This window comes from Aedes albopictus, chromosome 1 (assembly GCF_035046485.1).
Source record: "Aedes albopictus strain Foshan chromosome 1, AalbF5, whole genome shotgun sequence".
NCBI lineage: Eukaryota > Metazoa > Arthropoda > Insecta > Diptera > Culicidae > Aedes > Aedes albopictus.
Window position 1 is genome coordinate 280836483 of NC_085136.1, and position 15502 is coordinate 280851984.

General features: G+C 41.3%; 1 long non-coding RNA gene across 1 annotated transcript; it reads right to left on the reverse strand.

Annotated features, from left to right (window-relative positions):
• Nucleotides 1-11759: 11759 nt before the first annotated feature.
• LOC134287497 (uncharacterized) lies at nucleotides 11760-12334 on the reverse strand. The gene is made up of 2 exons (XR_009997344.1): nucleotides 12136-12334; nucleotides 11760-12081 (listed from the first exon to the last, which is right to left on the reverse strand). It is a non-coding gene; the product is annotated as an uncharacterized LOC134287497 (long non-coding RNA).
• Between the last annotated feature and the right edge of the window lie 3168 nt (nucleotides 12335-15502).

Consider the following 15502-nt stretch of genomic DNA (forward strand, 5'->3'; position numbering starts at 1 on the left):
AATCCCTCCAGGGATTCTGAACGGAATCCCTCCAGGGATTCTGAACGGAATCCCTCCAGGGATTCTGAACGGAATCCCTCCAGGGATTCTGAACGGAATCCCTCCAGGGATTCTGAACGGAATCCCTCCAGGGATTCTGAACGGAATCCCTCTAGGGATTCTGAACGGAATCCCTCTAGGGATTCTGAACGGAATCCCTCTAGGGATTCTGAACGGAATCCCTCCAGGGATTCTGAACGGAATCCCTCCAGGGATTCTGAACGGAATCCCTCCAGAGATTCTGAACGGAATCCCTCCAGAGATTCTGAACGGAATCCCTCTAGGGATTCTGAACGGAATCCCTCCAGGGATTCTGAACGGAATCCCTCCAGGGATTCGGAACGGAATCCCTCCAGGGATTCTGAACGGAATCCCTCCAGGGATTCTGAACGGAATCCCTCCAGGGATTCTGAACGGAATCCCTCCAGGGATTCTGAACGGAATCCCTTCAGGGATTCTGAACGGAATCCCTTCAGGGATTCTGAACGGAATCCCTCCAGGGATTCTGAACGGAATCCCTCCAGGGATTCTGAACGGAATCCCTCCAGGGATTCTGAACGGAATCCCTCCAGGGATTCTGAACGGAATCCCTCCAGGGATTCTGAACGGAATCCCTCCAGGGATTCTGAACGGAATCCCTCCAGGGATTCTGAACGGAATCCCTCCAGGGATTCTAAACGGAATCCCTCCAGGGATTCTGAACGGAATCCCTCCAGGGATTCTGAACGGAATCCCTCCAGGGATTCTGAACGGAATCCCTCCAGGGATTCTGAACGGAATCCCTCCAGGGATTCTGAACGGAATCCCTCCAGGGATTCTGAACGGAATCCCTCCAGAGATTCTGAACGGAATCCCTCCAGGGATTCTGAACGGAATCCCTCCAAGGAATCTGAACGGAATCCCTCCAGGGATTCTGAACGGAATCCCTCCAAGGATTCTGAACGGAATCCCTCCAAGGATTCTGAACGGAATCCCTCCAGGGATTCTGAACGGAATCCCTCCAGGGATTCTGAACGGAATCCCTCCAGGGATTCTGAACGGAATCCCTCCAGGGATTCTGAACGGAATCCCTCCAGGGATTCTGAACGGAATCCCTCCAGGGATTCTGAACGGAATCCCTCCAGGGATTCTGAACGGAATCCCTCCAGGGATTCTGAACGGAATCCCTCCAGGGATTCTGAACGGAATCCCTCCAGGGATTCTGAACGGAATCCCTCCAGGGATTCTGAACGGAATCCCTCCAGGGATTCTGAACGGAATCCCTCCAGGGATTCTGAACGGAATCCCTCCAGGGATTCTGAACGGAATCCCTCCAGGGATTCTGAACGGAATCCCTCCAGGGATTCTGAACGGAATCCCTCCAGGGATTCTGAACGGAATCCCTCCAGGGATTCTGAACGGAATCCCTCCAGGGATTCTGAATGGAATCCCTCCAGGGATTCTGAACGGAATCCCTCCAGGGATTCTGAACGGAACCCCTCCAGGGATTCTGAACGGAATCCCTCCAGGGATTCTGAACGGAATCCCTCCAGGGATTCTGAACGGAATCCCTCCAGGGATTCTGAACGGAATCCCTCCAGGGATTCTGAACGGAATCCCTCCAGGGATTCTGAACGGAATCCCTCCAGGGATTCTGAACGGAATCCCTCCAGGGATTCTGAACGGAATCCCTCCAGGGATTCTGAACGGAATCCCTCCAGGGATTCTGAACGGAATCCCTCCAGGGATTCTGAACGGAATCCCTCCAGGGATTCTGAACGGAATCCCTCCAGGGATTCTGAACGGAATCCCTCCAGAGATTCTGAACGGAATCCCTCCAGGGATTCTGAACGGAATCCCTCCAGGGATTCTGAACGGAATCCCTCCAGGGATTCTGAACGGAATCCCTCCAGGGATTCTGAACGGAATCCCTCCAGGGATTCTAAGCGGAATCCCTCCAGGGATTCTAAGCGGAATCCCTCCAGGGATTCTGAGAGAACTCCTCCAGGGATTTTGAGAGAATTTCTCTAGGGTTCCGTTTCGTGGATACAGTTAGATGCGTCCAGGTTTCATTCTTCTGTACATTCAAAAGATTCCCAATCATTTCAAAGCTCCATAAAGAGATCGATCTCCAAACCGGGAAATAAATTCAATCATATCTGTCAACCAATTGTGCTATATCTCTACCAAGAAATCAACCTAGCCTGAAGCGTGTAGCACAAAAGACCCACTTCTGTACCGCCACCCCGCCCCTTCTCCATCAGGAACGTTCATCTTGGCGGCGCTTCAGCGGACGAAGGTGAGACATTCGAGACGGCTCGCATTTCGGGCTATTATTCTCGAAAAACGAGTCCACCTCCTCGTTTCCCACTCTCCCACGTCGTCCGTCAGTCGCACGACGACGCACGCCACACGCCTTGGGGCGTCTGTGGGAAAATAGCACTCCATCCAAGGTTCCATCCGTATCCCTATCATCAACCACCGCCATCCACCACCGGAAGGAAACCATAAAAGACGGCACGTGTTTTCGGTTGATTTGTACCGTACCGAACGACCGACCAAAGACGACGACCGGCGGCAACGAACACGGGGCCAGATTTATCTTTTCTGCTTCTATGCTCTCCTCTCCATTGTGTAGGTATGGTGACCTTCCCGAAAGTCAGTGGTTTTCAATATGCTGGAATCCTGTTAAATCTCTGGAAAGAATTCATTTCAAAGTTGTTAGCAAATCATTCTAAAAATTCTTGACGGAATCTCTGAAGTTGGTCTTGGAGGATTCATTGAAGGGATGTCTTCAGGACTTCCTGAAGGATATGCAAAAGATGCTGCAGAAGATATTTCGAATTCAATTCTTGGTAGTGTTTTCGAAGAAGTATATATAAACGAAGCTGATGTAATGAGTAGTGAAAAGTTCTTTGAAAATCCTGAAGAGATTCTCAAGGAACTACATGGAAAATTTAAGTAAGAACTTTCAAATGTATTCATGGAAGAATTTCCTAAGTAGTTCATGGAAAGTTTAAAGAATCTGCCTTAAGTCAATCAACATACAACTTATTTTGACGTTGTGGCATTAAAAACTGGGAAACCACTGCCCTATAGTTGATTCCAGGTACACATTCATAGGTAGAGAGGCCCGCAGCCACGCTTGACTTGACCGGCAGACGACGAGAGGTCTACTACCTACCACAGTTAGTCATTATATGGCAGCTTCTGATAGGCCGGGCCGGCAGTCAGCCAAAGCCGGAAATGTGCGAGTAAAATTTATTTCCTTCGTATTTCCGGCGGAAAGCTTTGAACGATGGAATTTTTCGGGGGCCCATCATGCCGAGAAGAAGATGAGTGGGTGGCTCAGGTACTGCGGTTCGCCGGTATTCGTATTTTCCACAATCGACGGACAGGGTATGTTGCATCCCAGCCAACAGCTTGCGGTGATGAAGAGATATATAATACGTTGTTTAAATAATCTCGGTCAAGATGGATACGATAATGCTGGCTGGCTAGTTTATTGGGTGGTGGTGTTGGCGAAACGTGACATCCGGTTGTTGTCCGGGACGTGTTTGGGTTGGTGCGTGGTTCAGTGGCGGCGTCGATGACGATGTGATGCCATAGAGTTGTCATTGTCATAGTCATTGTTGTCAGCCGCCAAGGTGGCAAAGAGATAGCAATACCATCCCACTGCATTTGGTGTGTTGGGAAGCATAATGGAATGTGTCCACGATTAATTTCGCAGTAGTTATTTGGAGCAGCACAGAAAAGTTTTATTTGCATTAATTTTCCTATACTAGGTTTAACATTTTACTACAAGTAACTTACACAAATAGTTCCCTCCTTCCTAAGAATTTTACATTTCTCCTGGATTCTCTTTGTTGCTTCCAGGCTTTTGCTTAACCCAAGCTTCGTATTTCCGTCTACCCACAATCAAAGTATTAATGTTTTCCTTTTTTTTTATCTCTCATTTCAGGTACTTACAACTACTAACCGTACACAATATTACGGTACATTGTTCCGTATCACCCTGGAGCAAATCAATGAAAATTCCTGGAGAAATCCCTACTGAGTTCATTGAGGATTTCCTGAAATAATCAGTGAAGAAATTCTTGGATGAATCCCAAGAGGAAATTCTGGAGAAATCCCTGGAGGCGTTTCCAAAGGAATCCGTAGAGGAATTCCCAGCTAGATGAATCGTTGAAGCAACTCCTGGATGAATATCTGAAGGAATTCCAGGAAGAATGCCTGGAGGAATTCTAGGAGGAATCCTTGGAGAAATTCTTGGGAGGAATCCCTGTTGCATTTCCTGGAAGAATTTTCGGAGGAATTCTTGGAGGAGTTCTTTTCGGATTTTCTGGAGAAATTTTTGAGGCTTTCCTGGAAGAATGACTGAAGGAACTCCTGGAGGAATTTCTGAAGGAATTGCTGGAGGAGTCAACGGTGTCTAAATCTCGACTATTATCGAACTTTCATGTACCTTGGATTTTTCTTCGGAAATGATCAATATTTGGGCTATATATTTGTAATCGAAAGACTAGAAAATATTTCATCGTCTGAATTGCTGAAGGTATTTCTGGAGGAATTCCTAGAGGAATTCGTTGAGGAATTACTGGAGAAATATTTGAGGCTTTCTGATAGAATTCCTGGTGAAATTTCTGGAAGACAAAAAAAAAAATCAGAAGAAATTAATGAATGTAGGATCTTGTACCATTTAGGCAGGTGTGCCTAATTTGGGTACTTGTTGTAACTTAGTCAATTTTACATCTAATAACATAATTTTAGGCACACGGTGAGATACGTAAATACAGTATCTAAACTTATACTAAAATTCAGATCAACTGATATGAAATTTACTTAGTTATAGTGGCAAGTGTCCACAATAGGTACACCTGTCCAAATGGTACAAGACCCTATCTCTGGAGGAGTTCCTGAAAAAAATCCGGCAGCAATTCCTGGAGGAATCCACGAAGGAATCCCTGGAAGAGTATCTCTAGGAATTCTTGGAGGAAATCCTGAAAGAGTTCCAAGAGATTTTTTTTAGAATTTTCTGGAGGAATCCGTGGAGGAATTCCTGGAGAAACCCCTCGAGAAAAATCGCGAAGGAATTATGGCAGCAATTCTTAGAGGATTTTCTGGAGCAATCCCTAGAGGAATTCCTGGATGTATTTCTGAAGGAATTCCTGGATGAGTTTATGGAGGAACTCCTGGAGGAATTATTTGAGGAATTTCTGGGAAAAAATTTGAAGTTTCCTGGAGGAGAAGCTGCTCGAGGAATTTCTCAAGAAGTTTCTGGAGATATTTTTGAGGAATTTGTGAAGAAATTTATGGATTTTTTTTGAATCCCTGGAGGGATTCCTGGAGGAATTTTCGATGAATTCATGGAAAACATCCTGGAAGAGCTCTTGAAAAAAATCCTACAGGATTTTCTGGAGGAACCCGTGGAGGAATTCCTGGAGGAATCCCCAAAGGAAATCTTAAAAAAATCTAGCAGAAATTTCTAGAGGATTTCTGAAGGAATACCTGGAGGAATTCCTGAAAAATTTTTTGGAAATATCCCTTGAGGAATTTCCGGAGGTATCCCTGGAGAAATTCCTAAAGGTAATCCTGAAAGAATTTTCGGAGGAATTTTTGGAGGATTTCTCGGAGGAGCTACTGAAGGAATTCCTGGAGCAATTCTTTGGGGAATTGCTAGACAAATATTTGAGGCTTCCTGGAGGAATTCCTGAAGGAATGACTGGAGGAACTCCTCGAGGAATTTCTGGAGGAATTTTTCGAAGACTTCCTGAAGTAATTCATTATTGAATCTCTGGAGGAATTCCGGATGAAATTCCTGGAGAATTTTCTGGAGCAATCCATGGTGGAAATCGTGGAGAAATTCCTCGAAGAGTTTCATCAGAAATTTCTTTAGGATTTTCAAGAGGTATCCGTTTAGGAATTACTGGATGAATTTATGGAGGAATCCCTGGAATAATTCCTGAAGAAATTTCTGGAGGAATTTCTGTAGATTGCAACAAGGATTCCGATAGAAATTTTCTATCTAGGAATTCTGACTCAGTCTATTGAGCTTCTTTTATTCTAGCATCGCTTTATGTACAAGATTATGCCACAAAAGTTCAGCTTATTGGACGCAGTGGCTTAATTTCCTCAACAGCGGAGAGGGAAAAAATGTCCAAAATTAAAAGTCTTTCACAACGACATTTTTATTTATTAAGCTAAGCAAGATTCCTGCGCACGCTAGTGATCAGTACGCAGGAGGTCTCCCATTCCTAGGGTGGTACTGCATAGGTATGGCCGCATCGTATGCAGTCGAATGCGTTGCTACCAAATTGTCCCCGCTTACATCGAGGAAGTTTAGCTCAAAGCGGAGCGCCTCCTTGAATACCTCATCGTTAAAGTAACGTACCTTCCACCTTACGAAGACTTGGTCTTGGCCTACCCTAGTACCCATTAATACTTGATTAATATGGAACCCTACAAATGCTGTTTTATCTTTTGCTTGGCGCCCAGCTACGAGGAATAAAATAAAACACCTCAAATGCATAATAAAACATCCATCAGTGAATCCTGGAATAATCTTTTAATTGACTCCTGTTAACGGTGTTGTATTCAACGATTGATTTTTTCTATGAATACTAATCCTAGTTTGGACCTTGAAACGAGATCTCAAAGCAGCCATCTATATTTTGATGTCCCTGTTAGGGAACGGTTGACTTGACTTTTGGTTGATCATTGCTCGAAATAGCCTGAAAATAGGCAAGCAAATTGTGGCTAATTTTTGCGAGCCTATTTCATTCCGGAGCACTACAAATGCTCAAATGACGAACGGGGATATATCTGGTATAACATATAAAACAAAATATTTTCGAACATTTCTCTGTATTAAAACATAAACTCAAATAAACAAAATGAAATCCATAATACTACATATTAGCACTATATTTCAGCTTCTGGGTCTTATATAGCTATTACTCGGCCATTAGAATGCTAGGCGAATAATGGTGCCATGTAATTACTTAGGTGGTTTACACCCGCCCCCCCTATGCCTGCTGTTTTATTGATTCATCAGGGATAAATAATTCTCGGATACTTTTTCAAAACGACGTATCTACATAGGATTTGTGTGTATTATACGTCGTTTTGAAAAAGTATCAGAGAATTATTCCTAGATGTCCTGTAGTGTTGCCTTAGTTTTACCGTTGGGAAGTTTGTTTGGTACACTCATTGCACAATTATGGGTCACTCAAGGAACAATCATTTCACAATATAAATCGTTTTTCATACAAAAATAACTGTTTCATTATTTTTATTTTATATTCTCTTCATTGGAACTCCTTTTTATTGTTTTATATTAAAATCTGCTTGTAAAATTCACTTTAGGCGGTGAAAATTACTGAAATGTTGGTGAATAATGAAAACCACAATTATGGGTCAAAATTTGCTGTGTAACAATTATGGGTCAATTGGTTGCCTATTATGGGTCACTCAAGAGGAATCGGCTGAACAATAATGTTTTGTTTATTTTTTTCAATGAATGGTCACTTATTCTAGATAGATCAACTATAGTAGAATCTAAAACTGGTCTCAAACCTCTTAACGAAGCGTGTTTTCATGATTTGGTTTCAATTTTTCAAAATTGGGACAAAATCTCCAACACAACCACTGATAAACGCCTAAAAGTATACAATACCCATGTACGCAGAACTGTCAATATTATGCTGCACAAAAAGTGACCCATAATTGTCTGATTTTCGGTGTTCCTTGTCACAATAATGAGTCATTTAAATTTTGCCTGAAATAAGCTTTAATTAGTTGACGAATTTCGCACCAACTCGTCTTCGGGGTTGGCAGCACCCCCTCAGAATGTTATGAAATTTTGTAGGTTTCAAGACTTTACTTTTTCAAGCAACTTTGCGTATTTTGTTTTTTCAAAATTAACCTAGACTAACATTTAAAAAGAGTCAAAGTTTTTTAACCGTTTTTTTTTCACAAAAAAATAACTCGAATATGATAAGATGTACTAAAAAGTGATGTATGGGGGACATTTAGAGAATTGTCCAAGCTTTCATGAAAAAATATTTTAAAAATTCTAAATACATTTTTACACGTTAAAAAATATATTTTTAAAATTAAAAGTCAATTTACAGAAAATGCCCACTTTTTTATGTTTTGAAATTTTTTTCCAAGAAAGTCAATATTGTTGCCTAACTTTCCTCCATACATCACAAGATGGGCACTTTTAAGGAAAAAAAGTTTTTCTAACAAAAACTTTTTCATGTTAGTTTTTTTTAGCGTATTGCGCATTAGCCGTTTTTTTCACAAAAAATATAACTCGAATATGATAAGTTGTACAGAAAAGTGATGTATGGGGGACTTTTAGGGAATTGTCCAAGCTTTGAAGAAAACATATTTAAAAAATATAAAAAAATGTTTTACACGCTAAAAAATATCTTTTCAAAATTAAAAGTCAATTTACAGAAAAAGCCCACTTTTTTATGTTTTGAATTTTTTTTCCCAAGAATGACAATATAGTTGCCTAACTTTCCTCCATACATCACAAGATGGGCACTTTTAAGGAAAAAAAAAATTCTAAAAAAAACTTTTTCATTTTATTTTTTTTTTGCGTGTTGTGCATTAACTCGTACAGTAATGTATCCAGAATCCTAATGACAATCCATTAAAACTTTATGGGCTCAACTACTTTTTTAATATCTTAACGTGCTTGACATTGAAAACGTGCTTGATATTGGAAAGGGCTCAAGACAAATTTGCTTTTAGGGTTTTATATCAATGAAAACGCTTGTGTGTTGATGAAATATGTACATATGTATATGTGTATTCAATTATTTTCTTTTCTACAATATATACATTAGGGTGGCTCAAGCTTGTATGGCAAAACCACATGTCAAAAAGTTCGATGGGCCCCCTTCTCATTTCGTTCTATATGACGCCACGATGCTCTGGTCAAATTTTCAGCTAAATCCGTTAACATTAGGGCGGTGCTAAACTCGTATGAAGTTTGTATGGGCGTTTATATGGGAAAACATCGTTTTTTTGTAGTTTTCTTCTGAGGGGTTCAAATTTCCCTTAAATCACATAATCGATCCTATAGAAATATAGCCTGGGATATGCCGAAAAACTTTGTCGAAGACCGCAACGTGATCAGACACTTGCGGAAAAAGCTATAGCCTAGACAGTACGGACCCATTCAATGAGATTTTATTGCTATTGTTATTCCTTTACATGTTAAATGTTAAGCACCTCTGGATGGTCTACATGTAATATCTTTTCTTACAAGCATCGGATGACTTTGCGGTCTTCGACAAAGTTTTTCAGCACATGTGAGACTATAGTTCTATATAATCGGTTATGTGTTTTAAGTAAAAATAGTTCCCCTCATGAGAAAAATGCTAAAAACGATATTTTTCCATATAAACTCCCATACAAACTTCAAATGAGTTTAGCACCGCCCAAATGTTAACGGATTGAGCTGAAAATTTGACCAGAGCATCGTGGCGTCATATAGAACGAAATGAGAAGGGGCCCATCGAACTTTTTGACATGTGGTATTTTGAGCCACGCTAATATACATCCTTCTTTTATACATTCTATTGTAACGTTTTTTGAATATTAGATCTTTAGTCTATCGGAAACAAAGTAAACTTTTTTGGATTATCTTTTGAATTCGAAAACTTCTTCGCTTCAATGATTTTTAGAAATTGGCACAAATGAATGACATTTTTGTGTACCAGGTATTGTTTTTACGTGACTGTATGTGTATAGTTCTTCAAGTTCATCCGTCATTTTTGCATATTGTTCATTTGAAATAAAGCAGAAATTCAATTTTGTTATATGTATATCTGACTGTTTAACTGCTCAGTCATACAGTTCTCGAGGAGTTGTGATTGTGTTTCCATAATCTCGAGCAAGACTTGCTCGTTTTGCCATTCGCTTGAGAGTACCTCCAACAGCGTCACATGGACCTTTTCCATGTGAAGTTGCGAAGATGTGCCATTCTGCTTCCAATCCATACTTGGACCGAAAACTGCACAAACTGGCAAATTTTTTTTTTGTTCTTATAATGAGCTGCTGCTCCATCTGACATGAAAGTAATTTTTGAGAAATCAATCGATTGTTTAATGAAATCCAGCAGTTTTGATATAAATAACTGAACTGCTGTTGTATCGTGTGTAAGTACTTCAGATATTATTATAAAGCTCAAGTTTTCCAACTTATTTTCTTTTCTGTAGTACACTTCAAAGGGGTGAATGGTAGCTTGAGAATTATTCCAATGGTAACCTTGAGCTGAATTTTGAATGATAAATGAATAATTTTCTGAAAAGTCACAAATTGTTAATACTTCACCCTGTTTAAGAGATTCTTTTTTATCCCGCAAAAATGAGGATTGTTCTTTATAAATGAAATCATGAGTTATAAGCTTATCAACTTTTTCTACAAAATACGGAACAAACTCGTCTTTAGTCTTAGTAATATTTTCCAAATTGCCTCGATCAGTGGTTAGCCATTGTTGAAATAAAACCGATTCTTTATCATTCGCTTCTAATAATGATGTTAGTTCACTGGTTCTAGGCACACAATAATAAATTTCAGCAAACAGAATGTTGTTTTAAGCATTCAGATATCAAAACAAGCTGAGAAACAGGTTCTATTCCAGTTGGGATGTAACGCCAAGAAAAAGAAGGCACCCAATCAAACAAAGTTGTAATGCCCATTGAGTGTTATTAAATGGGTATAAGGATTCTTGATACATCCTGTACGAGTTAATGCGCAACACGCTAAAAAAAATAACATGAAAAAGTTTTTGTTAGAAAAACTTTTTTTCCTTAAAAGTGCCCATCTTGTGATGTATGGAGGAAAGTTAGGCAACAATATTGACTTTCTTGGAAAAAAATTTCAAAACATAAAAACGTGGGCATTTTCTGTAAATTGACTTTTAATTTTAAAAATATATTTTTTAGCGTGTAAAAATGTATTTAGAATTTTTAAAATATTTTTTCATGAAAGCTTGGACAATTCTCTAAAAGTCCCCCATACAACACTTTTCTATAGGTCTTGTCATTTTTGAGTTACATCGATTTTAAAAAATTCTTCGAAAAAAAGTTAGGCCCTCTTCAAATGTTACTCTTGAAAATTTTCGAAAATTTAAGTATGCAAAGTTGCTTATAAAAACCTAGTCTTTATGCCCACCAAGTTTCATTCGATTCTGAGAGGGTGTTGCCAACCACTGGTCGAGTTGGCGCGAAATTCGTCTGCAGTCACATGAATTTTTACATTTAGAACGTAAATTATACTTTTGTTCTGGTGACGATACCATTTCGCACTTGAAAATCACTAAAGCTCGCCTTTACAGAGCTTACGAAAGCAGCGCACGCACTTTCTGATGTTCACAATCGAAGCGTTACTTTGGCAGATGGTTTTGCGACGAACAAAAAATGTATGTTTTGACGAATAAGTCCGTGTGCGATACGTATAGTGACACAAAACAAATTAACTCATCAACGAAAAATGATGATGGCTAACAAAAGCTTGCAATTAATTAGTATTTATCTATTAAAGTGGAAAGTGACTAATAATTGTGCGTGACCCATAATTGTGCAATGAGTGTACCACCATCTATTACGATCTGTAAACCTTCATTCTCCTATGTTTTCACCCACAATTCAATATAACATTTATTTACTATCAAGGTCTTTAACTTTAATAGTCTTTGTGGTAACGAAATAACTAGACTCGTACTCAGCAGAAATCAGAATGTTTATTATTCTCTATGGACAATGGCACATCTGTTAATTCAAGTTGTCATACCATAGATAATCGAGTCAGACGTATCTCCACATCTCCCTTATTATATAAATGAAAATAGTTAACAGTCAATAATGTAATCAGTAAATCGGTTCGGAACTCTGGTCACACGAGGAACTCGACCTTGCCTCGAAGCTGATTCGTCCTGCTTTGTTGACGTTTGCTCGGGACGATCATTACTGATTAAAGGATCTTCTTGGTGCTCCTCATGAAGTCCATCGAACTCCTGTCCTTCATCGGCTACATCAAGATCATCTGAAAAAGTAGAAGATTAGATATCTGAGAAATCATAAAAATACGATGAGATACTTTGGTTATCATTTTCACTTCTTATCTTTTTAAGATGACTTGAATTCCTCTCGTACACCTTTCCCGTTTCATCATTTTGAACCGTTGTTCTTGGGCCGTGTTTTGCTGTAACCGTGAGTACTTCGCTGTTAAAAGTACAACTCAACTTGTTTCCGGGTTACAGTTCGTTTCATGTGTACTTTATCTCCAATTTCCAAATTCGAAGACCGCGTCGATGATCCTCAGCTATCTTTTCCTTCTCTTTAGCCTGGAGGTCCCGGTCTCTATTATCGGGAACAGCTGTACTCAGATCCGCCAATGACGGTAATTTTGTTCTCACATTTCGGCCGTACATCAAAGGTGTTTAACACGTTGTACTATGCGATGTAGAATAGTACATAGATAGGTAGGTAAGCAAATCTCGTTTGACTAGAGAACGATTATGTCGCTCCACGAGTCTATTCTCTTGCGGCCAATAAGGAGTGGTTCTGTTCAGGACAATACCCCGCTTCTTACAGTACTGTTTGAATTTAGTGCTGACGAACTGGCGACCATTGTCCAGCGTGATGGTTCTGGGATATCCAAGACGTGTGAAAATTCTCTCGAGCCGGTCAATAGTTTCAGTAGCCGTTATTTTCCGCAAAATTTCTACCTCTTTGTATCGACTGAAGTAGTCGATCACTACCAAAAGATGGTCTCCAGAAGGCAGCGGTCCAAGAAAATCCATAGCCAAGTCAATCCACGGTGCTTCAGGTAATTTCCGACGTTGCGTAAGTTCTACCTGACTCACAATACGGCAACCAGTACTACAAGTATCGACTGTTTTGATTATCGACTCATCCGTACCTGGTCACCAACATGTACTCCTCAGTCGCTGCTGCATTTTAGTGCGGCCAGGATGTCCTTCGTGGTCCAACTGTAGCATCCTTTGTCGTGAAATCGTTGGCACAATCAGTCTTGAACACCTGACGATCAGATTACCAACAGTACCGAGCTCGTTTCGGAAAGCATGAAATGGTTTTAGTAATTCAGACGTGTAGATTCCACGATTCAAACACTCTTGAAGTTCACACAGTACTGGGTTAGTTGCAGAAGCATTCCCAAATTCGTCGATATCGACTGCTGCAACTTCCATTACACTGCGAATGTAGATATCAGAGTCGGGGTCAAAGGCCTTACCCTCGGGTGCTCGTGACAATCGAGACAGAGGATCTGCTATATTGGATTTGCCTTTGCGGTAGACCACATCGTACGTGAAAGCTTGCAATCTTAAAACCCAACGTTCGATTCTGATGCATGGCGATGAATTAGGGGAGAAAATTGCCTTCAGAGGTTTGTGGTCAGTTTCCAGTTCGAAGCGGATACCTTAAAGGTAAATCCGGAAGCGCTCGACTGCCCAAACTAGGACTAAGGTCTCTTTTTCCGTTTGAGCGTAGCGACGTTCGGTATCAGTAAGACTTTTACTTGCATATGCCACTACTTTCGGTGACCCCCCTAGATACTGCAAAAGCACAGCACCTAATCCTACCGGCGAGGCATCTGCTACCAGGCGAGTTTTCAGCTTCGGATCAAAATGGGATAACGTATTGACATTTCCAATGATGAAGTTGATACAAAAATCGCACTTTAAGAGAATTTGCTCCAAGATTTTTTGAAAAATTTCTGGCGCGCAAGTAATTCCAAAAACAAGGCGTTTGTATCTGAATAGGCCTTTAAAATTATAAATAATTTTCAGTAATTTCCCCAAACCAATCGAATCTATTAAAATATGACTTACCTTTATGCGTAATGAATGTCGTCAACGGCTTGCTCTCGTCGTCTAGTTCGAGCTGGTGAAAAGCGTCTTTGATGTCCAGTCGCGAGAAATAGACAGCTCCATTCAGCCTCCAACGGACATCTTCGATCGTAGGCAGAGGATGAGTTTCACGGACCACAGCCTTGTTGAGCTGACGGAGATCCACACAGAGCCGGATATCCCCACTATCTTTCTGCACGACGACTAAAGGAGACACCCATCGGCTCGGCTCCTCCACCTTCTCAATGATGTCTTTGCTGAGGAGCTCAGCCAGCTTATCTTCTACACGTGACAGGGAGGAGAATGGAAGCCGTCGCAAACGTTGAGCCACTGGTTCCACAAGGAAACCGTTTCACCGTAGCGATTTGCTGAATAAGTTCGTGTCGGCTTGAAAGACCTACCCTAAGAACTCTCAAATACTTCGCAGTTGTCTTTCCGAGTAACGGTTGCGGTCCTCGCTTAACTACGTAGAACCGAGCAACCGTTTTCAGCTGTTCCGTGCCATCGCTAATGCTGATTTCCGCATCGAACATCAAATCCACTTCGAGACAGTCATTCTGAGCGTATGCTTTAAACTTCTTATCAGGCTTCATCCGCTTGCCAACAACTGCTACTTGGTTTTGTTCCATATACCGCTACGTTTCGTCGTCGATTATGTTTGATTGAACGCCAGAATCGATCTGCATCTCGATGATAACATTTCCAACCTTGGCCCAAATCAACTCCTCAGAGTCATTCGACGACGACACCATATCTACCAATTCAACTTCTTCCTCGATGTTTTGTGCTTCGTCAACAGCATGCACCCGTCGAGGGTGATATGGTGTATTTGGTTGGAACTGTTTACGACCAGATGAAGGTCCAGGGAAAGCTTGGACAAATGTACGCTTAAGAGATCGCTGTGCACTGGGATCATTGCTTTTGTTGAAATTTGTGCGACTCGGAGAGACCCCACGAGAGAAACACACCCGGCGGAAGTGGCCTTTCTTACCGCAGTTCGAACACACCCGCTTCCATGCTGGACACTGTTGGTCTTGACCATGAGGACTTCCACAATATTTACAAACCGCCTTGATCTGCTGTACATTCTCGGTCATCTTCAATGCCGGCGTGATGGTCTGTCCACTCATTTGTTGCTTGCTCTGTGGTGTTAGTCAATAAGCGCAAGCTTCTGGCTAGTGTCGCTACGTTCATACTGAGGTATGGCGGCCACACGTGTGCTGGAAAGTACATATAGGCTTATGTGCCTGAGGGTTGCGAGCGCGTACCGTACACGATGCGCTCTGCATCATAACTGGCCTATAGGTACATATCCTTACCGAGGAAGACATAGAGTACTTCGGAATGCGCGGAACAAGAGGCATACGCAGGACTGCCAGATTAGCCTCCATGGTCAAATGGAAGCGCGCATGGGTCAGTTCCACCAAAGGAAGGTGGCCCATAGGTTGATCCCGAGGGTAGATAGATATGTTAATAGGCTCCATGGGGAAGTAACATTCCACCTGACTCAGGTCCTTTCAGGTTATGGTTGATCCGACAGTATCTACATCGTTTCGGTCATGCGGGTTCTCCTGAATGTCAGGTTTGTTCTGA